We start from the raw sequence: 24988 nt of genomic DNA on the forward strand, positions 1-24988 counted from the left end.
CTGCTCTCGTAGCGTGGCGCTGCCTCTTTGGCTCCCTGAGCTGGACTGTGTCCCGACGACTGCCCCTGGCTGAGGAGGGTGATGAGTATTTAGCCGTAGAACAGGTCGTGCTGGAGATGGAGATGGGAAAGCCTGTTGTTTCATCTTCCAAGGTATCGTTGGTTAGGAAATTGGCCTTTCCCCCCTCGTCAGTCAGCGCTGATTCAAACTTCCCGGATGCGGAGCGAGCGCTCCTTCGAGCTCCCTGGGGAGCCGGGACAGGAAGGGTCCGGTCTTACCCCTGTCCAGCTCCCGGTGGGGCTGGGGAAACACGGCCCACACCGACTGAAGAATCGTTTCGGCGAGCCAAGCCTTTCCCCTCTGGCTGAGATAGCTCCTCGGAAAGCGTTTTTACTTAACCGCATACTCGCAGGTTACTTTGTTTCACAACTCCCATTTATCTTTCAGCTGCTGACAAGCATCCATACTCTGTGATTACCTCCGCCTTCTTACTGCTCGCTTCCTTACTAATTCCCTCACTTTGTAGTTTCTGCTCCTACTACTGGCCAGAAATTGTTCTCCCCAAGGTCACCGAGGACTAGCAAAATCTTTTCCTCTCAACGGCAGGCATTTATTTAGTGTTTATGTGACGGGCACGGTTCTAAGAACTTACATTAACTCTTAATCCTCGCAAGGATCCTGTGAGGTTAAAGGATTATGTTATCTTCATTTTACGGATGAGGAACCGGATACCTCGTAAATGCCCGTGATCACACAAGTAGCAGGAAGGGATTCCAACTCAGGGGCTCTGGACCAACCACCGTGCGTACTGCCTCATCTAGCATTCCTTTCTTCCTCTTTATTTCCTGAAGTCCTGACCTGAGCTCTTTGAAGCATCATTGACCAGGTTCTCATTCTCGGATCGCTCTTGTGTGGCTTTGTACTAGTCTAGGTTCTTTTTATTTATTTATCATTATTTATTTAGAGATTTCACAGAACCCTTTTCAGTTCTCACCTCTAGTTATGTGATTTAATATTCTGTGCTTTTCATGTGTCTTAATCAATTTTAGAGTAGCATCTGTCAGTTTATACTGTAATATTCCTTGTGGACTTGCCCTCTTTTGCCTCAAAGCATTTTGAGTTAATATCATTTATGTCAGGGGCCCCATCATTATCCTAGTCACTCAGGTGCAAAACTCAGCGATCCTGTCTCATGTCATCTCTCTCCCGATCATGATACCTCTTCAACTTCTACCTTGTCTCTTCCTTCTGGCTTTCATTGAGCCTTACCCCCTCCCTCACGCTTCTTCCCCAGTCTCCCTGTTCCCTACCTCTGAACACTCATTTATCACCTGTCATTTGTCATTTTCTCCTGTTGGGTATCTTCTCTTGTAAATGTTCCATGTCCACGGAAATATTGTAAACAGCTTAGGACATTAAATCTTCAGGCCTTACATGTAGTAGTTGCTTGGTAAACATTTGCAGGATATGATGCAATATGAATTAAGGTAATACACAGGTGCAGTTGGTGATGGTAGAAACTTTTTTGAAAATTTTAAGCCAGGTTTTAAAGGGTGTTAAGGATTTTGCGTTCATAGAAATGGAGGAGCTGGCAGACATTGTGGGAGAGGAGAAAAGCCTCTGCTGACTTCGTTGCTGCAGCTAGGAATCCAGTTATCCTGGATAAGCATTAGTTAGTAATGTAGCCGTAGGACCGTATCAGTGGACAGTTATGAATCCTAATCTTACCTTAGCAAAACAAGACATGAAACCAACCACAGTAACTTATAAAAGAAAAAGCCATCTTTTATTGCAAAATATAACACATACATATAAATCCATGAAACATAGATGAAGAGGTGACCACAGTAGGCATATTTAGCAGTGGAATGACTGTCTTCTTATTCTGGCAGGAGATGTGATGATAGTGGGTTGAGACTGCAGACACGCCTAATAGGAACTTTTTCCCAAAAGCTCTGTAAAGGTGATGTGTGCCTGGACTAGTCCCAAGAGGGTGTCACGAAAGAACTGGCTCTGCTTGCAGAGGTTTGAAATGAGGAGAAGAGGAAACCAAGGAGGTACTTAAAGTGAGACTAGGGAACCAAAGAGAGTTTTGACCCATTGAGAGCCATTCTACCACAGTGATGTGTTGCAATTTTGCCTTTGTCTCTCTACATTTTTTCTAATTATTATCTGATGTTTCTAACTATTAGCTAATATTTTTCTATTAGCTAATTAGCAAATCTGATTTCCAAAACTCCTTCTGTTTGTGTTATATTCCAGCAGTTGTAATGTCCTAATCCTCTACTATTGAACAGGTATCAGCAACACTTACAAACAGTAATACTTACAGTATTATTACAGTAATACTTACCTTTGCAGTTGTGTCACTTTATGAATTGGGGTTTGTTTCTCATTGGAATGTACGTAAAAGAAAATCCCTGTCCTCAAATTATTTGTAGTTGAGTGGAAGAAATAGGACTTTTCCTAATTTGTTAAATTGTTTATTCTCCTTGGTATGCTATGTATGCAAACATCAGTTTTAGGATATAGAAGAATGCTATTTACCAAACAAATAATTTTGGAGACTTTGTATGTCTATTAGCATGTTAAATTGAGAACTAACCTTGAATTTTAATCTAACATCATATAGCATGGAAAGAAGCCTGCGATAAATACATTTTGAGAGAGGAGTAAATCTTAGATGTGTTTCTGTCACTCATCCAATTTGGACCACTCACAAGTTATGAAAAAGTTGAAAATGAATGCAAATTTAGCATTTTTAAGACTGATCTTCTAAAAAATCGCAATTTCCAATTATTCCTAATTTAAATGTATTAAAAACACCTGTTATTACATTGGGAAGTAAAATTATCTGTTTGGCTAATGATAGAAGTAGCCGCACCATCATAAATCCTTCTAAACAGGCTATTACTGAGATGAACTAAGTTACCATATCACATATAGCATACAGGTCTGCCGTGTAAAATACAAATCTTTATCCGTCTTGAGAAGCAGCCTCACAGCCTTTGAACACAAGCAGTCTAGCTTCTTCGTCCTCTCTGAGATAAGGTAATAGAGCTAAATCTAGCTGAAATTAGGGAGTTTTGGAAGTTGTGTATTCCACAAACATTTAAATGAGTGCCAGTTTTGTGTCAGGCAAAGTGATCAGCAAAATGCCAAAGCCAGGTCAGGGTTTCAGGGAGGTAAACAATTATGGTGCAGTGCGATCAACTATGAGCAACACAGATTGTTGGGGAAGCCAAGTGGAAGAAGGCAGACACAATCGTCCTCTTGAGCCAAAAGAAGAAAGAGTGGGAGTTAGGGCAGCAGAGAAATGAGATGAGGGCAGGAAATCAGATTGAGGCTGGGAGAAGGCAGATGCCTTGCAGAGAGTGGAAATAGTGTGAAACAAGTGCAGAGGAGGGTGTGAGGTGAGGTTGCCTAAGCCTGCAGTTTGCTGAGAGCCTTGTTTGACCTGAAGGATTTGGATTTTCTCCTAAAATCAGAGACATGCAAGAAGGTGAAGGGTCTGTTCACGTTGGAATTTTAAAAGCATCCCTCTGACATTTGTATCTTCACCTTTCCGAAACCTCTCCTCCTACTGGAGGCTCTCTCTCTCTCTCCTCTACCTGACAACTAGCTCATAGCTCGTTTCTCTTTGGAAAGGACAGCCACCTTCAGTGTTTATGTTAGATATCTTGATTATGCTCTGTTGGCATAACAATTTTGGAACAGAAAATAAGCTTTTATGAGTGTCCTTGTGCCACATGTTTATAAAATGCTCAAACTTGCATTTAAGTTTTCAATCTTCTATTGACGAAAATTTTCACATCTTTTAGGTATCATGATAGTTGCAACAAGGCACTTTACATGCATTTTCTCATGAATCCTCAGAGACTGGCAAGGTCTGTACCATGATTCTTGTGGTGCACATGGGTGCAGAAACATGAAGAAAGGTGCTCAGGTGAAGAAAGCAGACAGGGTGCTCAGGATACACTGTTGGAAGTATGCAGCCAGGGACTGAACCCAGGTGAAACTACAATGTTTAGGCTCTTCCCACTCTGCATTCTAAATCTGTGGGTTGATATTTTAGAGGGTATAAGACACACTAGGGTTCTGATATGCTATGGTAGTTTGGTGAGGGCATAAGGGCAACCCTAAAGATAAAACGGATTTAGATTTTTCAGGGTCACTGGTAGAAATGGGAGAACTAGAAAAAGAGGGTTTGGCTAGTAGTTCCTCATGTAAATACAGCCCCTTCTCCTTTCTGTCCCAAATTTCTGGGTTTTGTCTTAATAGCACATCTGTGATGTATTTGTTTATTACAATCAAATGATAGAACAGAGACAGAATAAGGACAGTAAAGTGTGCTCATATTTAAGGATAACTTATCGTAGGTCTTTCTGGGGGCTTCTCTGCCCACTCCCCTTCTTATCTATCTTTTTCCTGCCTTCTCTAGGCAGACGGTGCTGTGTTGGTTCCCATGAGTTAAAAAGATTTACGTCTCAGAAGCAAGCAAATAAGCAAACAAACTAGTGCTGACCTCACATTTTAATCCCTCTGCTGTTTTTCATTCGGGTTAGCCAGAAGGCACCTGCTGATACCTTCGGTCTCTGAAATTCTAACAGGTGTGACGTTAACTTGAAGAAAGATACGAGGTAGAAGTAACATTCCTAGGAAACCAGAGTCCAGATAACGATTATTCAGTAGCTTAGAGTGAGTTCCTGGGTATATGTAGAGTGGTATTTAAAAAACGTTGCAGGAAGTACTATTCCTTGTTCAAAAGGAGAAAAATAAATAGGTAGTAGATAATACTTCACAGTGAATCGTAGCTCATGTTTCTTAACAAATACTGGGTTAGACATAGGCACTTGCCATTTCTCTAGGTAAAAGACAGATGTTGGCAATTGCATATGGTTTATCCTAATAAAAGACAGTCCTCTTGACATCTCACAGGTTGACCCAATGAGCTGAGCCTATACTCTTCATTTCCCCTTAAAGCAGACTGAGTGCAGGAGACAGTGCAGCCAGGCCTGGTGAACACGGCTGCTAGTAGCCTGTTCCCGGATCCAGCTGCTGGGTTACTGGCTCAACAGCAGTCTATTGTATTTATCATAAACCTGTTGGTGCCAGCTACACTTGTTATTGTGATTAGATCATTTAAATACCAGTAATAGTTGTGTAAATCTATGAAACGCAAGTGCAAAAGGAAAGAGTATTGTTTCTGTGAAAAGAATATTGAATTCTTTAGAAAGAGCCCATAAAAGCAAGCAACTAAAAAAGCGGGCAGGAAAACTAAAAGATTAGAGAGAATATCATGAACATTTTAAAGAAAATATCCTGACCTTGCTTTACAAGTTTATTGTTTTGTCTTTGTTTTTTAGTTATCAGCCCACTTAGAAAATTAAAACCAGAAATTATAGAAAATAAATTCTGACTGTGGTTTGTATAAAAAAAATTGGGGGGGAAGAATTCTTCAAGGAATATGTTGGAATTACTTTGGGACATTGGGGAATCAATGCATGTTTATATGTCTTAAGGTAAAGTAAATGTTTATGGGGTATGCACAATTTTTTAATTCTTTAAATACATTTTTTTAAGATTTTTTTATTTATTTGTGTGAGAGGGAGAGAGAGAGCGAGAGCGCACAAGCAGGTGGAAGCAGGCAGAGGGAGAAGCAAGCCCCCCGCTGAGCAAGGAGCCTGATGTGGGACTCAGTCCCAGGACCCTGGGACCTGAAGGCAGACGCTTAACCAACTGAGCCATCCAGGTGTCCCTAAACAGATTTTTTTTTTTATTAAAGATTGATTTATTTGAGAGAGTGAGCATGCATGGTGCGCAGAGAGGGTGGGGGGAGGAAAGGGAGAAAGAATCCTAAGCAGACTGCGCTGAGCGTGGGGTCTGATGTAGGGCTCTTTCCCACAACCCTAAGATCATGACCTGAACTGAAATCAAGAATCAGACGCTCAAGCAACTGTGCCACCCAGGCGCCCCAAACAATGTTTTTGATTAACCAATCAGAACTAGTCAAAGTTGCTGCTGCTATTAGTCTGACTGTGCAGTTAATGGCATAGCATGCTGAGCAGTCACAGCCTTTGCCTCTGTAGTTATTCTATGGGCCCACGTTAACAAAGGAAAACTTTGCCATTGGGAATGTGAAAAGCAGGGCACATGGAGATTTTTTTTCTTTGCTTACCATGTCATGCTAATGTCACATAACTCACATTTCTTATTTTAAATTAAGCTTTTAGCAACCATATAACATTCAAGTTTATTTTAATAATGTGAACCAGTATGTAGATCCTAGGGCTGATTTCTACCTCCTTTAAGTGTCTTCCATAAAAATTGAAAACAAAAATTGAAAAAAAAATCCATAGTGTAGTATTAGCTAGAGTCTATTAAACTTAATAAATTTCTTAGTGTTACCAAGCTGGACAAGTTGAATTAGGCAGGGTGTAACTTTTTCTAGATTCAAATACTGATTTTAGAAGTATAATAATTATTTTCTGAAGCGTTACAAGTTAGTGAAAAAAGACCAAACTTGTAAAATAGAAAAAATAAAAGTACATTTTTATAGTAATAGCATTTATTGAATACTTGCTGTATGCCAGGCATTGGAATAAATTTTACATATGCCTTCTCCCATTTAATCTTCATAGCAGCCCTACTGAGAAGGTTATGTTGTTCCCATTTCCTAGACAAGGAAACTGATACAGTATAGATGTTAAGAAATATGCCCGAAGTCAAGTGGTTAGTAGCAGAACTGGGCATCAGATCCATTTCATTCTGAACCCTAGTGCCCATATGCCCATGCCCTTACCATTTTTTAGAAAGATTTTATTTATTTGAGAGAGTGGAAAAGAGGAAGAGAGAGAAAGCGTGAGCAGGGGGAGGGGCCAAGGGAGAAGCAGACTCCCCACTGAGTGGGGTGACTGACTGATGCAGGGCTTGATCCCAGGACCCTGGGCTCATGACCTGAGCCCAAGGCAGATGCTTAACCCAGTGAGCCACCCAGACGCCCCTGCTCTTACCACTTTAATAAGGTAGTACTTTTCACCTGAATTTTCAACGTAGGGTTTTTTGGGGGTTTTTTGGTAAGCAGTTTATTGGAGAGGTGATTCTAGACATTATCAGCAGGAAGAGAGAAAGGCAGCCAGTATAGGATGTGTTCATGAAAACGCTCCTCACGCTCCTGTGGGCACCTGCTTCACTCCCACCGGGTTATGCCTCATCATTGTCCTAGCACCTAAGGGGTGAAGAGCTAGAACCTTTGCTGGGACATGAGCATGTAGGTAATTTACTAATAACATGTTAAAGTGTTTTGACCTGGAAAGGACTTTGTGATCATTTAGGCCAACCTCCTCTTTGACAGATGAGGAACCTGAGGACAAGCCATTTAGCAAGGCCACAGGCCTGTTTATCATCCTGGGGCCAGAAACAAAGTCTCCTTATTAGAGTCCAGGTGCTTTTCTAACCTCCTCATTATTTTTTCTTAGTTAACCTTAACTCTGAACATGCCTTTACTCCTGAATTTTGAAGTACCTAAATTACCCCACCCCATCTTTGTCTACAAGGAACAATATTGATTACTCCCTATACCTTACTGTAGAATACGAATGGGGCAAGGATCATGTTTCCCCTGTGTTACGTATGGAAAGCCTGAAACTCAAAGCAACACAGTGATGTCCTCAGGCCCATGTATTATAAAACCCAACCCTGAGCTATGACTGGAAATGTAAAGGAAGAAAAATGCATTATGTTAGCAAAGATGACTAAACCATCCAGCACAAGCCATGTTGTCTCATTTAGCAATCCCTTCCTGTGCTCATTTTCTTTCCTTAGCCCAAGTTCATCCCCTATAGGTGACTGCCTGACAATCTCAGAGAAGTAGCATCTATGGGGCTGGGTAAGGGTAATCTCGGTGGAGAGTTAGTGCCCACTGCTTTGCTAGGTACCCCCTGAAAAATCTGCCAACCCCCACCCTTGATCTTCACCATGTCATCAGTAGACAGAGCAAGGATAGATGTTGGTCATCTCCTTATTACCAGGCACGTATGTACTGCAGCAGCTCTTGCTGTTTCTCCTCCTTCTCCCTCTTTGCCTCTGTGTGTCCCAGAAAACTGTTTGCATGCATCATCTCAGTCCTTACTGCAACCCCGTGTGATGTGTGCTCTTAGCTCAATTTTAGAAACCAAAAATTTGAGACTCCAGGAAATGTCAATGACTTCTGCCAAGTTCACTTAGGTGGTGAGTGGTAAACCTGGGTCTGCAGTACAGATGTTCTGACTGTACATCCTGCCACTGACTGTGTGTGGCCTTTGAGTCGATTTCCACAACTTTAGAAAAATAGCATGGAGGAGGGCAGAGGATATGCGTAGGAAATAGGACAGTTGTGAAGTTTGCATGTGATAATAAATAATTTATGTTCCACTTTTTCCAAAACGATTTGAAATGCTCATAATAATATAGTAAGATCCAAGCATGGAAATGGAAAATGTAGGTAACATAGTTGTGGTAAGGGGAACCCTAAATTTTAACTGTTAGCTAGGCGCTCATATTGCAAAAGTAAGAAAATGTTTTCACAATTCTAATGGTTTGTTTTTTAAAAAATAAAACATAAATGTGTCATATAATATTTTCCCCCCAGAAATGAATTGTAGAAGGGATTTGTCATGTAGGTCCTTTGAAAGAGGATCTTGAATAACTCCATGTGTAATACTTTAATTAACAGTTTTGCTAAAGATGCAAAGATATTTTTTAAATTAGTATTGGTTCTTGATAACTCATTTATTGTGGATATTAATGAAAATAAACTCTTTGAAATGTTTCTCCAGAGTCTCCAGGGCTGAGCTAATAAAGTCTAGATTCTCCTAATGATGGATAATAATAACTCACATGAGGAAGAGCAGAGCTTTTTAATCTAAGGTTGGCCTATGGATGGAATTCAGAAGGTCCGTAACTCTCCAAAACATAGATTTGTACACACATGTGATCAGAAACGTGGCCCATAGCACTTGAGTCTCAAAGGATAAAAGCTATTGATTTAGGAAAGACATGAAATAATATATTTCATGTATGTAAAATGCTTAATAAAATTTAACTGTGTACATGGAAAAGGATTAGCCTTTAATGTGAATGTGGATTTAAGCATATAATGTCGACGTGACCCAACTGTGTAGACTTCATCCATGTTACAAGGATGCAATTAGTACAGGTAGTTAGACCCTCGAAAAAAGATACCATCTCCTGCATGCATGGTAGTTTTCATTTCTGTTGTCCTAACTCTCTGGGAATAAAGGCTTCTACTTATTTATGAACTAAACATTGCCTATTTGCTATGGGCTGGATACTGAGAGGTAAAAATATAGAAGTCACATTCTCTTCTCATTTCTGTCTTTATCTTATACCCACATCCAAATTAGTAGCAATTTTGTCAGCTACATCCACAAAATATCCTGAATCTATCTACTTCAATAAGCTCCTAATCCTTCTGTCTCACTACAATCAATTCTTTACAGAGCAACCAAAAATGTAAGTCCTGTCACTCCTTTGCTTAAAAGATCCTATCACTACTTTGCTTAAAAGCCTCTGATGAGAGTTTCAATTTTGCAAGATGTTGATTTCTAGAGATGGATGGTGGCTGTGTTTGCACAACAATATGAATCTACTAAATACTGCCGAACGATATACTTAAAAATGGTTAGGATGGTAAATTTTATGTTATGTGTATTTTACCATAAGTTTAAAAAAGGAAAATAAATAATCTGCAACAACAACCAAAAAACCTCTGGTGGTTTCCCTAGATGGACCTAGAATAAAACCCCTGCTCTTTAACTGAGGCCTCGACCCTGCATGTCCACCCTGCATGTCCACATCCCCAAGGCATCCAGATCATTCTCCTCCTTGTGCTCTGCTCTCTGTTACTCTGACTTAGTGAGTTTGTTCCTGCCTCCAGGCCTTTGCCCTCGTTGCCTTCTCCAGGACCGCTTGCCCTTCAGATCTTCTCAAATGTTCTAGCTCTTTCTGATTACCCTTGTACTGTTGCAGCCCTCTGCCCTTGGTAACCCTGTCATTATCACTCTGTTCAGTTTCATTTTCTTCCAAACTTTTGCCACGGTTTGTCTTATTTATGTTTGTGTCTGTCTTAGTTTACTTGTGTATCTTCCCGTACAAGTAGACTGCCTGAGAATAAAGATCTTGCTGTATCCTTAGTGTGGAGAAGGGTGGTTGGCACATAGTAGGTTATTCACATATTTATTGAATAAGTGAGTGGAGATGTGGTCCCTTCCCCCAAGGACCTTGCAGTTCCTGTTACTGGTTCTCAGTCTCAGTTGTGATTCTGAGCAAGGTCTTTGAGAGCCTCTCAGCCAGGTCTCACACAGAAAATGGGTAACTAGTTCTGCACAAAATAAAATGATGTGGGGAAGGAGGGGGAAGGGGAAGAGGAAGAGGAGAGAATGATATTGGGGCCAAAAGAGTCAAAAAACACATAAACTATTTCCTTTCATTCAAGGTTTCCTCTCTTCTAGCTCCCTCTTCACCTAAAAAAAAAAACAAAACAAAACAACAGCAACAAAAACAAAAAAGCACAAGAGAAAACAAAAATTTAGCTACATATCAGTATCCAAGCATGAAGCCTGACTAAACCAAGCTTAAAATGAAAATCGTATGTGATATCGTATATCACATTCCCAGAAATGCCTGACTCCTCTGGACCACTTGCTCATAGAGGATCCCTTATGAGCCCTCATTTGTATTAGGCAATGACTGTCCTGCCAAAATGAGTCCATAATATTACCAATCTTTCTATCATTCCAAAATTATCTACTCTAGCACGCACTTCCCCAGTGACCATCAGAACTCACCCTTTCCATCCTCCTGTCAAACTACAGGCCATTTTGTAGATAACTGGAGTTTCATATTCATGTTTTTCATTAATGTTTTTCATGGGAAATATAAAAGAAAGTATAGAGATTTATGACACAGACACATTTTCTATGTATGCCTACTGTGAAAAATCATACTTTCATATAATCAGAAAAATCAGATTATTTTCTGACTATGATAATAGTATATGCTGATTTTAGATTGGAAAACATAACAAAACAAAACCAAAAAAAAAAAAGCTTGTAACAAAAAACAGACCTCACCCATAATCCCATCAACCAGAAATTACCATTGCTAACATTTTGATAAATTGCTTTGCAGCCTCTTAAAGGCATTTTTAAAATGTTGAAGTTTTTCTTGAGGGAAAAGAATTGACGGCTATTTAAATGAAGAGTAAGAGTCATCTAGTATACTTCAAAAAAAATTTTTACAAGCATTTGCAACATCGACATTTTATTTCTTCCTTTAAAGAAACGCATATTAAGGAAATTTCCAAACATTTATAATAGTAGAGAGAATAATATAATGAACTGGATGAACACATCACCCAGGCTCATGGCTAAACTTATTTCATCTGTAAATATTTCAGTATATCTTCAAAAGATAAGGACTTTAAAAAATTACTACAATTATTATACCTTGTAATAAAAAAAATTTTTTTTATGCTCTTAAAGATACATGATAACCTTTAAAGGAAAAAAGGGCAAAATCCTGAGAATCTCTGAATAATTTATATCTGTTTCAATTATTGTGAGGGTGTATCAGAGAGAATTTGGGAAACAGCAAGAACATCTGCTTGGCCAAGAAAGTAATTTGATCAGGAATCAGAGTGAGAGGGGAGGGTAAAGGGTAAGTGGGGTCCAGTTAATCTAGTCTATGATCAGGAATTCCAGCTTGGTTCAAAACTCCATTACATATTGCGAGAGGATTCTGAAAAGACCTGGTCAGAGCGTTCTGAGTTGGGCCATTCAGGTTGCTGGCTTGTCACATTGTCAGTGGAAACTAGAGTGTAAAATGGAGGACGTTGATCCCTTGAAGCAGCACAAAGCCCGTTCTGAGAAGGGCAGAGACAGTGCAGGAAAAGTTGAGAAAGTCTGGATGAGGGAAAGATTAGGAGGTTAAGGTTCCAAGCCTAGAAACGGGTAAATTGTGGTGCCCAAATTGGTCTTGGGGAAACTGGGTTGGGAAACGCTTTGTTTGAGATTCTGGAAATTTCTTCATTTCTGTTCATTGATAATCATTGCAGGTTAAGTGAACAAGCTCATTTGTAGAATTTGAGACTTTTAACCAAGGTGGCCTCTTCCAGTCAATTCTTTTATGTGGGGCAGTTAGAATTTGTTCCTGTGAGATATTCCACAAGTCAGGTGGTTAAAACTCATAATGGTAGCTAAAGCCAGAAAAACTAGAATTTCTCCTTTGCCTCTCTCCTCTCCTACCAGGAGGAGCATCCATGGAAGTTATTTAAGTATCTCATATAAAACTAACTAGGAAGAGAAGTCTTTGTTTACCTAGAAATACATTTGTAAATATTCACCATGACCACTTTTATAGGGTGGTGGTTGTTCTTATCTTGTATTACCTGTCATTTCTGTTTGCTGATGCTGGGCTATTGTTTGAAAGGGCCATACCTGGAGAGGCTCACATTGAGACGATATTGAACTAAGTTATATTTTTCTGTCCAGATGAATAGTGGGGGGAAATGTTAGTGTAAGTTGTTGCTTTTGGAATCTTTCATACCAAAATTATTTTACCTAAAAATTAAGTGATGCTATTTAGCTATACTATCCTGTATTACAAATATATTTTATATATATTATGCATTAAATAAATATGTCTACTTGCCCAGGAGTGTAACTGCTCTTTCCTTGGGAAAATCTTTTCTTTGGTTAAAATAACCAAATTATAGATTTTGTTTTCAACTGGAGATGTCTTTTGCAGACATGGAATAAATGCAAATCTTATCCTAATCTGTATTAGTTTTTAATTTGTTAAACAAAACTGAGACACCTTAATAATAATAAGTTTATTAAAACTGAATGAAGAAGGTTGTGTAGATACAGGAACAGCCTGCTAACTCAGAGGACGTTTATCATGAAGCTTTAGTACCTAAAATGCTGTTGGAAATCAGCAAGAAAGCAGAGAAATCATCCCTGAGCAGAGAAATCTGTGTCCTGAAGTCCATTGAGTAAATCTGTATCTGACCCATAGGGAGAACTTCTGGTGTTTAATCATAGTCTATTTAACATTATTTTAAATATTCCAACACCCTTGGTTATTTTATTTCCTGTCCCATAGCAGATAAAGGACTACAAATGAGAGTAAGTATGATCTTGTAGAAACAGGAATGCTGGTAACAAGCCAAGTGTGGTGGCTAAGCAGCTGATAGGGAGGAGACAGGAAATCTATTAAAAGCAGATGCAGGTATTTGAAATGCTGGCAATTTGGAACTTTTTAGTGTAGGGCAAAGGTCATAATTCCAGCCCTGGTAGTCACAGAGGGCACTGTTGTGATACCATTGCTCTCAATAATATCCCCAAATCATCCAGGCTTAAGCGCACTGTGTAAGATGATTGTAATCTTTCAAAAGATGTTTTCCTTTTTTTTTCAGAAGTACTTTTTAAAGTAATCACACCGACAGATAAGTATTTCTGTTATCTAAAATGTTTACTTCCATGGAACACTGCATTCCAGTGGTAAGGCTGAATAAATGAATTGTACCCATACATAGAAAAAGAGGATGAAGTAATTTAATCTTACTATTGGTTACTTTTCTTATTCACAATTTTCATTGGGACCACTTGTTTTTCTTCCTTTTATGGACTTATCTGTGTCTTTCATGGATGTGTATTATTATGTATTGTATAATAATTTCCCCATGTTTAAATGTGTAATGGGTAAGACAAGTATGATTATTGTGTTCTCCGGGGTTCATCAATCCACATGGCCCACCTTTGGGTACCATCTCCCTCCCCTAATAGGGCTCCTGCCCTATTCCTCTTCCCACCTGGACTGAATCTGTTATTGCCAATTCTGGTTTGTCTGAAAGGCAAGGTATTGGAGACCAGTTGACTCTCACTCTTCTTCTCATTCTTGTAATTCTCAGTTATGGCCTAAAGGAGAAACCCCTTACTGGGTATTACAGCCTTTCTGTTGTCTCCTACCATTAACCACACTTTCATCTCTGTCTTCTATCCTTTGAAACCATCGTCCATTGTGTTCACAAACTCTCTTCATTCCTCAGTCCCATCACCTTCCATGCATATGAATATGGCTCTTTCTCTATGCCCCATGTCCATGCAGTGCTAAGAGAAGGTTCATCCATTCATCCATTCAACAAATATTTGAGTGTCTGCCACATCTCAGGTACTGTCTCGGTACTAGAGAGGCAGCAATGCACAAAATGGATAGAGATCCCTGCCTCTGAAGAGCTTATATTCTAGAGTGTTATGGAGGAGTACGGGGAATCACACAAACAAATAAATACAGAATATTGGTGAGATATAGATAAATAATGTTAAAAAGTGCTAGGGAGAAAATATAAAAGTGATAAAGATGGGGAAGTACATAGTAGTGGGGTGCTGAAGGTGACATTTTAGCAGAGATCTGACAGAAGTAAAGCCACAGCCATGGCAGATAACTTGAAGAAGAGAATTCCAGGTAGTGGGGAGAGTGGTTTCAGATGCTTTGAGGCAGGAGCATTCTTGATGTGTTCACGGAAGGGCAAGGAACCCAATGCGGCTGAAGCTAAGAAAAGAAGTGGGAAGTAGGGAAGGTCAGAGAGGTTGTCAGGGCCCAGATGGTGGAGAGCCATTTGGCCCATTATAAGGTAGAAAGACATCGCCATGTTTTAGGCAGAGAAGTGATAGGACTTCGGTATTTTTTATTTTGTTTTGTTTTCTCTAGTGTTGAAGAAGGACAAAAGTGACATTGGGAAGACCAGTTAAGAGGTTATTGTAGTAAATCAGACAAGGGACTGACAGTGGTTTGGATGACAGTTGGAATGAAAAATGGCTGGATTCTAGAATACATTTAGAAAACAGGGTTGTCAGGATTTCCTGATGGGTTTGATGCGGAGGTGAAAGAAATGGAGGCTTTCTCCCATATTGAAATGTACTAAGGTAGACTGGCCAGAATTTCCCTCTTTTCCCATTGCCACATGTGAATCAAACTGTTACTTTTTCACTTTCGTGATAAAATAAAACTCTTCTCCTTTTCTGAATGTCTCTCTCTCAGGCTCTCTGCGCTCTGCAATTTTTAACCCTCTTTGTTTATCGTTTTCCTCTTCAGTCCAATAATGCATTGTGGATTTTGGCATTTGACTTGTCCACCTCTCCATCCCACACCTACTGTCGCTCTGAGAGACTTCAAAAATCCTTTTTGATGCCAGCGTGTCAGTAGCTGTCTCACCCAACTGTGATCATGTCTACAGCCCTGGAGCACTTGCTTTCATAGCCATTCTCTGAACCTTATCATCTGAACATATGCCAAGAAGAAATAATTGTACTATCCCTTCTTTCAGCCATAGTAACCCTCTCTTCAGCTGTCCTACACCTCCCTCTCTTCATGTTCAGAGAGACCTTAGTTTTCCCTCAGTTTCTCAGCAATATACTTGTTTCACACTCATATGTATCTGGCAAAGCACCAACTCCAAAATTGACCCTATAGTCATCCTCTGCACATTTATTGCAGAAAATTGGGTGGAATGGTGAATCTATCAGTTCATGGTTTCCAGTCTCCATTTAACTCTGACTTCCATCCAATTACCTCATCCTTCCACTCAGTGACTCTCAACCTTGATTGCATAATAGAAGCCTTTAGGAACTTTAAAAAACCCAATGTCTGGGCTGCCAAGTCCTAGTAAATCTGAACTTTGGAGGTGGAACTCAAACATCAGTATTTCTTAAGCTCCAGGTGAGTGCATTGTGCAACCAAGATTGAAAACCACTGCTTTAAATTTGTCCTTGAAGGGTATTCATTTTTCCATTCTTCTCAAAAGCTATCCTATTCTTCCCATGCTCTCCAGAACCGCGCCCAATGAACCCGATTTTATAAACTCTCAGCAATTGGCCTCACTTCCTACTTTGCTAGAAAAATTGAAGCTTTTGTTGCTGAATCTCTTTGAATTTTTTGTCCCCATTTAGTCAAGTAAACATTTAATTAGAGCATAGTTTGTGCCAGGCATTCTGCTAGATATTGAGCTTAGAGTGGTGAACAGGACAAATACAGCCCATGCCTTCCTGGAGTGGACAGTCCAGTGCTGCATGCAGGCAGATAAATGAGGCAGTTACAGCGCATGGTAAGTGCTGTGGAAGGCTGCAAAGTGTTATCGAAGCACATAGGTAGGACCCTAATCCAAACATGGGCCCTGGGGAAGACTTCCTTCCTCTCATCGAACTCCTCTACATCTTGCCCTCCTTTCTCTTTTCCCTTTTTGGAGGATGAGGTGTCATCCTGCTCCAGTGGAAGAAGAGCTCCATCTTGTATCTGTCTCCGTTCTCTCCATTTCTCCTCCAGACCTTCTTTGGTTGTTCCTCCTTGTTTCTCTCTATTGCTTCTTCCTTTCACTGTAAACACACTTAAGGTTTTACCAAAATGATAAAGCTTGATTTTGCATCTCCTTTCTCTTTTCCTGGCCTCTTAAGCAAGCCACTTAAGAGCGGCCTGTCCAATGTCTTCTGTTATTCACCAGCTTTTATATTTTGGTTTCTGCCTCATCACTCAGCTTTATCTTCCTAAAGTCACAGGGGCTTCTGGGTTGACTTAAGTTGGTGGAGACCATTCAGCTCGGTCACACTGAGCCTCTCTGTGGTTATGGCTGTGTTCATCACTCTTTCTTTTTCACAATTTTCTGCACTTCTCTTTCTGTGATTCTGCGTGTGCTCATTTCTTCTGATATCATCTTCCTTGTAAGAGTCCTTCCTTCAGCCCACTGCTTATAAAGAATGGTATTCTCCATTGGTTTGTCCTTATGCACCTATTTTTCCTCATTCATTGATTAATGTGGTTTTAATCACCATCTAGGTGTGAAACCTTCCACAATCTGTATCTTCCACCTTGACCTTTTGCCCAGTGCTTACTAGGCATCTCCACCTAAATGTTCCATAGGTTTGTCACACTGAAATTTAGGAATCCTTTGCCACTTAAACTTGTTCCTCTTCCTGTGTTCCTTTTCTTGTCTTCTGGTACAACCATGCATATTGTCACTCAAACCAAACCAGAAACTTGGGTCATGGTACCCTATCCCTTAATCCTGTCTAGTGAATCACCTAACCCTTCCTGTATTGACTCATAAATAGTTCTTGACTTTGTGTCTACCACTACTGCATATCACCCAACTGTCTCTACCCTTGTTGAAGCCCTCAAGCATTTCTCATTGGGATATTTGTAGTTAAATCCCAGTTGGTGTCCTTACCCTTAGGCTCACCCCATCACATTCATTCTTTACACAGCTAGGTTACAGCACTGGTTTAAAACCCATCAGAGGCTCCCTCTGCCTATGGCTAAGGCTTGCAGTGAGCACTGAGGGGTTGCTTTTGGGGTAAACTTTGGGGGGTCAGGGTGGTAGGACATTGGCAGAACTATCTAGTTGAATTATTTTACATAATTATGCTTCTGTATAATATTTCACCTTTTGAAAGTTTTCCACTGCCTGTGCAGTATCTTTTCCGCTATGCCTCATTGGCACTTCTTTCTCAGTGCATTTTCCCATCCTGGTACCTCAAAGTGCTCATCACTTCCTCCCCATCACTAAGAAGTAGCTTAGATCTCATGTCTTTCAGGAAGTCTTCTAATCATTCATGTCTTTATTGATTTTCTCACTGATACTTATTGGACAACTGTATTGTTTTAGGCAGCCAATAATATCCCAGAAAGTGGGAGATGAGAACATACCTGAGTGCATTAGAGCAATGCTTTTCAGACTATCTGTGGTAGTGGACAGATTGGGTCTTTTGTTTGGTTGGTTTTGTTCTGTCATGGACCAAGAAGTGGTCTTGTTGAACATGATTAAAATGCAGTTTACGCCACATGTGACTCACCACACAAATTCAACAACACCCAAACTGGTCTCTATCTTGTTTAACAAGTATTGCATACTTGGATGTCACTGCAATTACAATTGCCATAAACATTTCTAAATGCTTACACTTGATTTCCGAACTTAGCTTGATCCAGACAGGTAATAAGCTAAGCCATTTGTACATTAGCACCAGTCCACAGGCCACCTTTGAGTAGCATTGCACTAGAAGGTTGCTGTCAGTGTGATAGTAGAAGAGAGGACAGCTTACAGCAGGGGCTCAGAAAAGACCAGACACTTTTCCTGAATGGTTGAGCTATAAGGGCAGGAGAAATCCTATTAGAGGAGGGCAAAATCTTAAAAAATGAGATCTGCTTACCAGCTAGAGGAACATGGCTTTTTAGCTATGAGGATAAATTAGAGCATAGAGTGAGGGCAAATGGAGCAGCCTGGGACTGCTGAGTCTATCGTAGGTGCATTGTGCAAGGGGGCTGCTATAAGATAAGGGATGAGGCTGGAGTCAGGGGTTGATTTTATTAATTCAACAAATACTTTCTGAGAGTCAGCTTTATAGCAGATCCTTCCTAGGCCCCAGGTTTAGATGCCAAGGAGAGGCAGTTTTTGCCCTACTGGAGTTTAGAAGTGTTGCTGAGGGTAGCTAAGGAAAGTTAGTTGAGAAGTAAGTAATCCAGGTAAGAGATGATCAGTATCAGGAAGGAGGAGTCTAGGGTTGAGGGAAGTAGTAAGGAAAGGGACTTTTATGAGAAATATTATTAGGGTGATATAAGTCACAGGTCTTGAGGGGTCAGTGGAGTTGAGGATGGCTTGCAATTTCTGACTTGTCATAAGGTTGATGGTATAATTCATTGGGGAAGGGCTTTTTAGGTGGGGAAGGGATTAGAGCAGTGATAAGCAAACTATCTGAAGAGGTGGTACCAGTTAGGTGCCTGCTCTCTGTAGTCCTGGAGTGTGTTGTGCTAACCTCTGTCATTGTATTGGTCAGTGGATTTCAGGATTTGCGAGTTCCTTGAGAAAGTGTACCCAGTTTTCTATCCTAAATACTTGGCACAGGGCCTAACGTGTAGTAACAAATCATCACACACTTAGTGGATTAAAACAACACAAATTTAAAACTCATATTATTTCTTTATTATCTTCTGTAGGTCAGAAGTCCAGGTTGGCAAGGGTGATTGCTCTGCTCTGTGTTTCACAAGGTACTGGCCATCTGGCTTTTTCTCAGAAGGCTCTAGAATGAATCGGTTTCCAAGCTCCTTCAGGTTTCTGGCAGAATGCAGTTCTTCGTGGTTGCAGAACTGAGGTCCCTGTGTCTTTGCTGGCTGTCGACTAAAGGATATGCTTCAGGGCCTGTCTCCAGTCCTCAAATGTGGGCCCCTACATCTCAGAGCCCGCAATTGTGCTTTGGATCCTCATGCTTTGAATCTCTCTGCCTCCCTCTTCTGCCACATATCTTTTGTCTTTCTCTTCTTGCAGCCAGAAACAGTTCTCTGTTTATAAGGGCTCATGTAATTACATTGGGCCTACCTGGATAATCTAGGATAATCTCCGCACTTCAAGGTCTGTAACCTTAATTATATCTGTAGAGTCCCTTTTGCAGTGTAACACAGTCACAGATTCCAAGGATTAGGGCATGAACATTTCAGGGGCATTATTTTGAGATTATTTTGCCAACCATATTAGTTATTATCCATCAAGTCATGTAGGGATCACCATGGTTCTTAAACACACATTCTGGCACCTTCTATTTGTACAGGGAAGTACAAGGAAGGTAATTCTTACCCAGCGTCACAGGGAAATAGCAGAGGTGGATCACAGCCTTCAGTTCTGTTCTTTCTTCTAATCACTCATCTGTTTATTCATCCCATCCATCTGTCTGTCTCTCTATCCCATCCATTCATCCTTTCTGTCATTCATTCATTCATAAGCTTTATTTCAAGGGTCTGTGCTAGTTTGGGAAATGAGGAAGAAGGTGAGCTACAAAGATAACACCTGATTTGTGTCAGCTGATTTTCAATATTTTGGGGTCTCCCATCAAATTTTCTTAAATCCACGCCATCTACTGATGACTTTGGCTTGTGTGGGTGATGTTACTGTCCCTATTTAGTGAATCATCTGTGTTTAGTATGATGTGGCTTCAAACCTGTACCAGGGACTCAGTAAATGTATATAATTTTGATCATTGCTGCTTGATTCACTCCCTCTATGTTTGGCCATAAAATGTAGGAAACATTAATAAATATATATCATTGTTTTAGTTTTTAACTTTATTCAAATAAGTAACCAATGTTACCAGTTTTTTATTGATCTTTCCAGAGATATTTTATGCATGTAACAGAAGTGTTTGTCTTGTACTGGGCATTAATTTACGTTGTAGCAGCTATTCCATAGCAGATAGGTAAAGCTACTTAATTCTTTTTTATAATTACATAGGAGTACCTGGCATGAATATACCAGCTTGTTAAGAAGTCTCACCTTGGTGAACATTTGGATAGTTTCTACTTCTTTCTCTATTAAAAGATTATTATAAAAAATCTTGTACATACACCTTTCACACCAATGTTATGCATACACATAGAATAATTGTATTGCAACAGTTATTGCCAAATTAGAGGCTGTGCCAATTCACATTCCCATCAGCAATGTATGACTGTTTCTCTACACCTTGGCCAACAAAGTATGTCATCAAACTTTATGGTCTTAACCAATCTGATTAGAAAAAGTGGTATTTCTATTTTTCTATCTTGAATTTGCATTTGTCACATGGCTGACCAAGGTTGGTCATCTTTTTTGTATGTTTTTTAGAGCTATTTCTATTTCATTTTCTATAAACAGTTCATATCTTACCTATTTCTTTGTTGGGTGTTGGCTTTTTTCTTAGTAATTTGCTGGTTGTCTGTATATTAAGGAAATTAGCTTATGAGATACATGTATTTCAGGATATGAAATGGGATATAAGATGCATATATTATTTTTTTGTTTTGTCTTCTGATTTGTATGCTTTTAGGCTTTGACATGCATAAACATTTAATTGTAGGTGGGCATATTTAGTTAATCTTAACATCTTTGTCTTTGTGCTTTGTGTTATTATTGGAAAGGCCTTCCTTATTTCAGTATTAGAAAATAATTATCTCAGGTTTCACCAAATGTTTTTTTATCTTTTTATTTTGAAATAATTATAGATTTACAGGAACTTGTAAAGTTAGTACAGAAAGATTGCTTGTACTCTCCTTTACTCAGTTCCCCTAACCACCAGATATTTTTATGGTTTTATTTTTTGTGTTTAAATTGTTGATGCATCTGAAATTCATTTGGTAAAAGATGAGATATGGATTCCAATTTATTTTTTTCCTCTTAGTTACCTATTCATCCTAATATCATTTACTGAATAATCTATATTTTCTCCAGTAATGTAAAATGAATATGTATCAATCATGTGTTAAATTCCTAAGTACACTGGTCATTTTTTAAAAAATATTTAAAGTACCACAACTTGCAGAGAACCTGAAATGTCACTGTATATTTTTCCAAGAGCTCCGTGTTGAGATGACCAGGGCTGGCCCTCTTTCAGAATTGTATCATGGGGGCGCCTGGGTAGCGCAGTCGTTAAAGCGTCTGCCTTCGGCTCAGGGCGTGATCCCGGCGTACCGGGATCGAGTCCCACATCGGGCTCCTCTGCTATGAGCCTGCTTCTTCCTCTCCCACTCCCCCTGCTGTGTTCCCTCTCTCGCTGGCTGTCTCTCTGTCACATAAATAAATAAAATCTTTAAAAAAAAAAAAAAAAGAATTGTATCATGGTGTAATTTGGCCTATTTGTCTAGAATTGACTTTGTGGCGTTGTGGGTTATGCTAGGGTACAGGTAAATAACATTCAGTTCTTAGCCTCCAGGAGTACATCTTAGCTTATTGATCCCACTCTATTAATGTAAAGCCTTTACCCTATGTAGTGCTTAAGGTTAACCATGCACTTAATCCTTGCAAAATCTTTCAGGGGGTGTATATTATCTCTGTTTTGTAGATAGAAAATAGAGACTCAGAAAGATTAAAACTGCCCAGACCTCGGGTCATAGAGCAAGTTGGCAGAATGCAGATAGTCATGGGCTTGTGATTGGCATTATCACACAGTATTCGAGGACATGCCACAAATCAGCCCGAGTGCCTCTTCTCTTCAGTGATCTGAAATAAAAACTACTGTAACTCCTGGGCTAGAACGTAACTCCACTGTTCCACCTCTGCTTTAGTGAACCTAAAGGCTTTGACCATTTTTAGCTCCTCCTTTTCAGTGGGAAGGTTAGGGGAAGACAGATGAGTTTTCTAAGGCTTTTCTGACTTCGCTGAACAATGCTAAAGGAAAAATAAAATACTCATTTGCCCATCTGGTCGTCTGAACATAAGGGGTAGATTTAGATAATTCTTAAATGCTTCCCCAGCTCTATGATTCTAGATATATGTGTTTTTATCTCGCTCGTATTTTCTGTAGTTTTATGTTCTCATACAGGAGGAAGTGAACAAAAGCATTTAAAGAATGACAAGTATTTTCATGTGGGTTATTTAGAGGGAAAACATGTTAGAAATTCTTTAATCCAATTAGAAATCACATCTGTTAGGAGAAGTCATGTAGGCTGGTTATTGTATAATAAAAAGTACTCTTAATTTTAGTTCATTATGTTAGCTTGCTAGAATTTAAAGACCACCACTTAAAATTCTGTATGCAGCTTGAGTCCAAGGTTATCAGTTCACACACCCTTTTAAGATCCTCTAGGTTCTTGTTAGCTGCAGTGTAATCGATGTGATGCTCCTCACGAGACAGGGGTTTTAGGATAAGTGAAGCAGGTGGGTCTCCAGCTCTGAATTTTCACTTACGTGTTAAGAATTATCGCTCTAGCAAAGTAAGGTCTTCCAGATCATTTTACCCACTTCTCTTGGAAGCTGTGTCTGAGGTCTCCAAGGACAGCCCTCAAACTGGCCGATTTGGATACCTACATACAAAAGTCATTTAGTGCGCTTGGAAGGGAAAAATATATTCTTAGGGCCTAAATGCAAGGCCAGCCACACTCAGGAAACTGTTTTATAAACTAGAATCCCCCATTCATTTAAAATTGGTTATATATGTAGAAAAAGTGAAGATTGAGCAAAGTTGCAAGTAGGTAATTCTGCTTAGGAGTTCCAGGGCTAGATGAGAAAGTTGGTGAAATTAAAGCAAAAAGAGCTTGGTAATCTCATTCTCCTCTCCAGAGGTCATTATGTCTTTTAAAACCTTCACTCTGCACACCATTCTGTGGAGTGCTAGATAACTCCAGTGAGTAACCAACTGTGTTTTTGAGATTTTTTATTTTTTAAGATTTGTTTATTTTAGAGAAGGGGGGAAGAAGGGCAGAGGGAGAGAAAGTCTTAAACAGATTCGGAGCAGAGCCCAACACAAGGCTTAATCCCACAACCCATGGGATCATGACCTGAGCTGAAACCAAGAGTTGGACACTTAACTGACTGAGCCATCCAGGTGCCCCTGTGTTTTTGAGATTTTAAAGAGACTTCTATCTTACAGTTTGCATTCAGCTTCACATCAGCTTCTGTAATTTTAACAGAACTATCACAGTCTACTAGAGTTAGTCACCTCATAAATTTTAAATTATTTCTTTTATGAAGGGTGGCACCTAATTGCTAATATAAGCAGGCTGTCTTTCTTTCCCCATCTATTGTATGGACAGGCCTCTTTATGCAATGACTTTTGGCTCTGTGTTAACCCCTGTGTGAGGGTGGGTGGTCGACACTTCTAGATTTTGTTCCCGAATTTGGAGATTTGTCCCACTAGGGGACTTGAACTTTCTTTCCCTGAGTCTACCTTTACTCCTTTTTGAGACTTTTCCATATGGTGGGCTAGAGAAATTAGCAGTAAGGAGAACCACAAGCCATCTCAGGTATAAAAGTCTCAGCAGGACTAGTGTGTATTAACTTTCTCATATTGGATATCCCCAGGTTACATTTCTGCAGGATACACCAGCCTTGCTCCTATTTATCCTCTCAAAGATTTGCTCAGACATGACTTCCTCCAGGAAGACTTTCTTCATCTCTGCCCATGACTCTAGCTACCAGGCTGGATTAAGTACCATCTCCTCTTTACTCCAAAAGCACTCTAGACTTGTTGCTACTGTACAGCGTATGTTGTATAACTGTTTACTTGTATATGCACTCCAAGAGGGCAAGCACTCTGTCTAGTCTACATTTTAAAAATAACTCCATTGAGATACAATTCACATACCACACAATCCACCCATTCAAAGGGCACAAATCAATGGTTGTTAGTTTGCTCACAGAGTTGTATAGCCAGTACTGCAATCAACTTTGGAACATTTTCTTCACCCCCAGAGGAAATCCAGTGCCCATTAGCAGTCACTCCTCACTTCTCCCTCCATTTCCCCAGCTGAGCAAATTACCAGTCTACGGTCCATCTCTACGTATTGGCTTTTTCTGGACATTTCATGTAAATGAAAGCATATAGTATGGATCTTGTGTGACTTGCTTCTTTTACTTAGCATGTTTTCAAGGTTCATCCATGTTGTAGTTGGAGTCAGTACCTCATTCCTTTTTATCGCCCAATTATATTTAATTGTATGGCTATGCCACATTATATATATATTGGCTCAGTTGATGGACATTTGGGTTGTCTCTACTTTTTGGTTGTTACAAATAAGGCAGCTATGAACATTTAGGTATAAGTTTTTGTGTGGACACATGTTTTCAGTTCTCTTAGGGACATACCTAGGAGTAGGCTCATGTGGTAACTCTATGTCAAATTGTTTTTTACAGTGACTGCACCGTTTTCCAATCCCAGCAGCAATACATGAATGTTCCAACCTCTCCCCCCCTACATCCTTGCCAAGACTAATTATTGTCTGTCTTTTTTTATTACAGTTATCCTAGTGGGCGTAAAGTGATTGTTTAGTCCACTTTTGAATCCCCAGCATAGGACCTACTATGGGGTTAACCAATGTTGGTTGATTGGCTAAGTGTTTTGCCGTCTTGCTCCTCTTACCACCCTCAACACTGGAAAGCTGTGTGCAGCAGCGGATGAGCAAAGGCTAGAGTCCT

General features: G+C 39.8%; 1 protein-coding gene across 2 annotated transcripts in view; it reads left to right on the forward strand.

Moving 5' to 3' along the window:
- The window catches only part of ELOVL7 (ELOVL fatty acid elongase 7), an 87256-nt gene that overhangs the window by 12207 nt on the left and 50061 nt on the right, over nucleotides 1-24988 (forward strand). The gene's annotated exons all lie outside the window — the stretch shown is intronic.

The sequence above is a fragment of the Ursus maritimus genome, unplaced genomic scaffold (assembly GCF_017311325.1).
Source record: "Ursus maritimus isolate PB19 unplaced genomic scaffold, ASM1731132v1 scaffold_5, whole genome shotgun sequence".
Classification (NCBI taxonomy): Eukaryota; Metazoa; Chordata; class Mammalia; order Carnivora; family Ursidae; genus Ursus; species Ursus maritimus.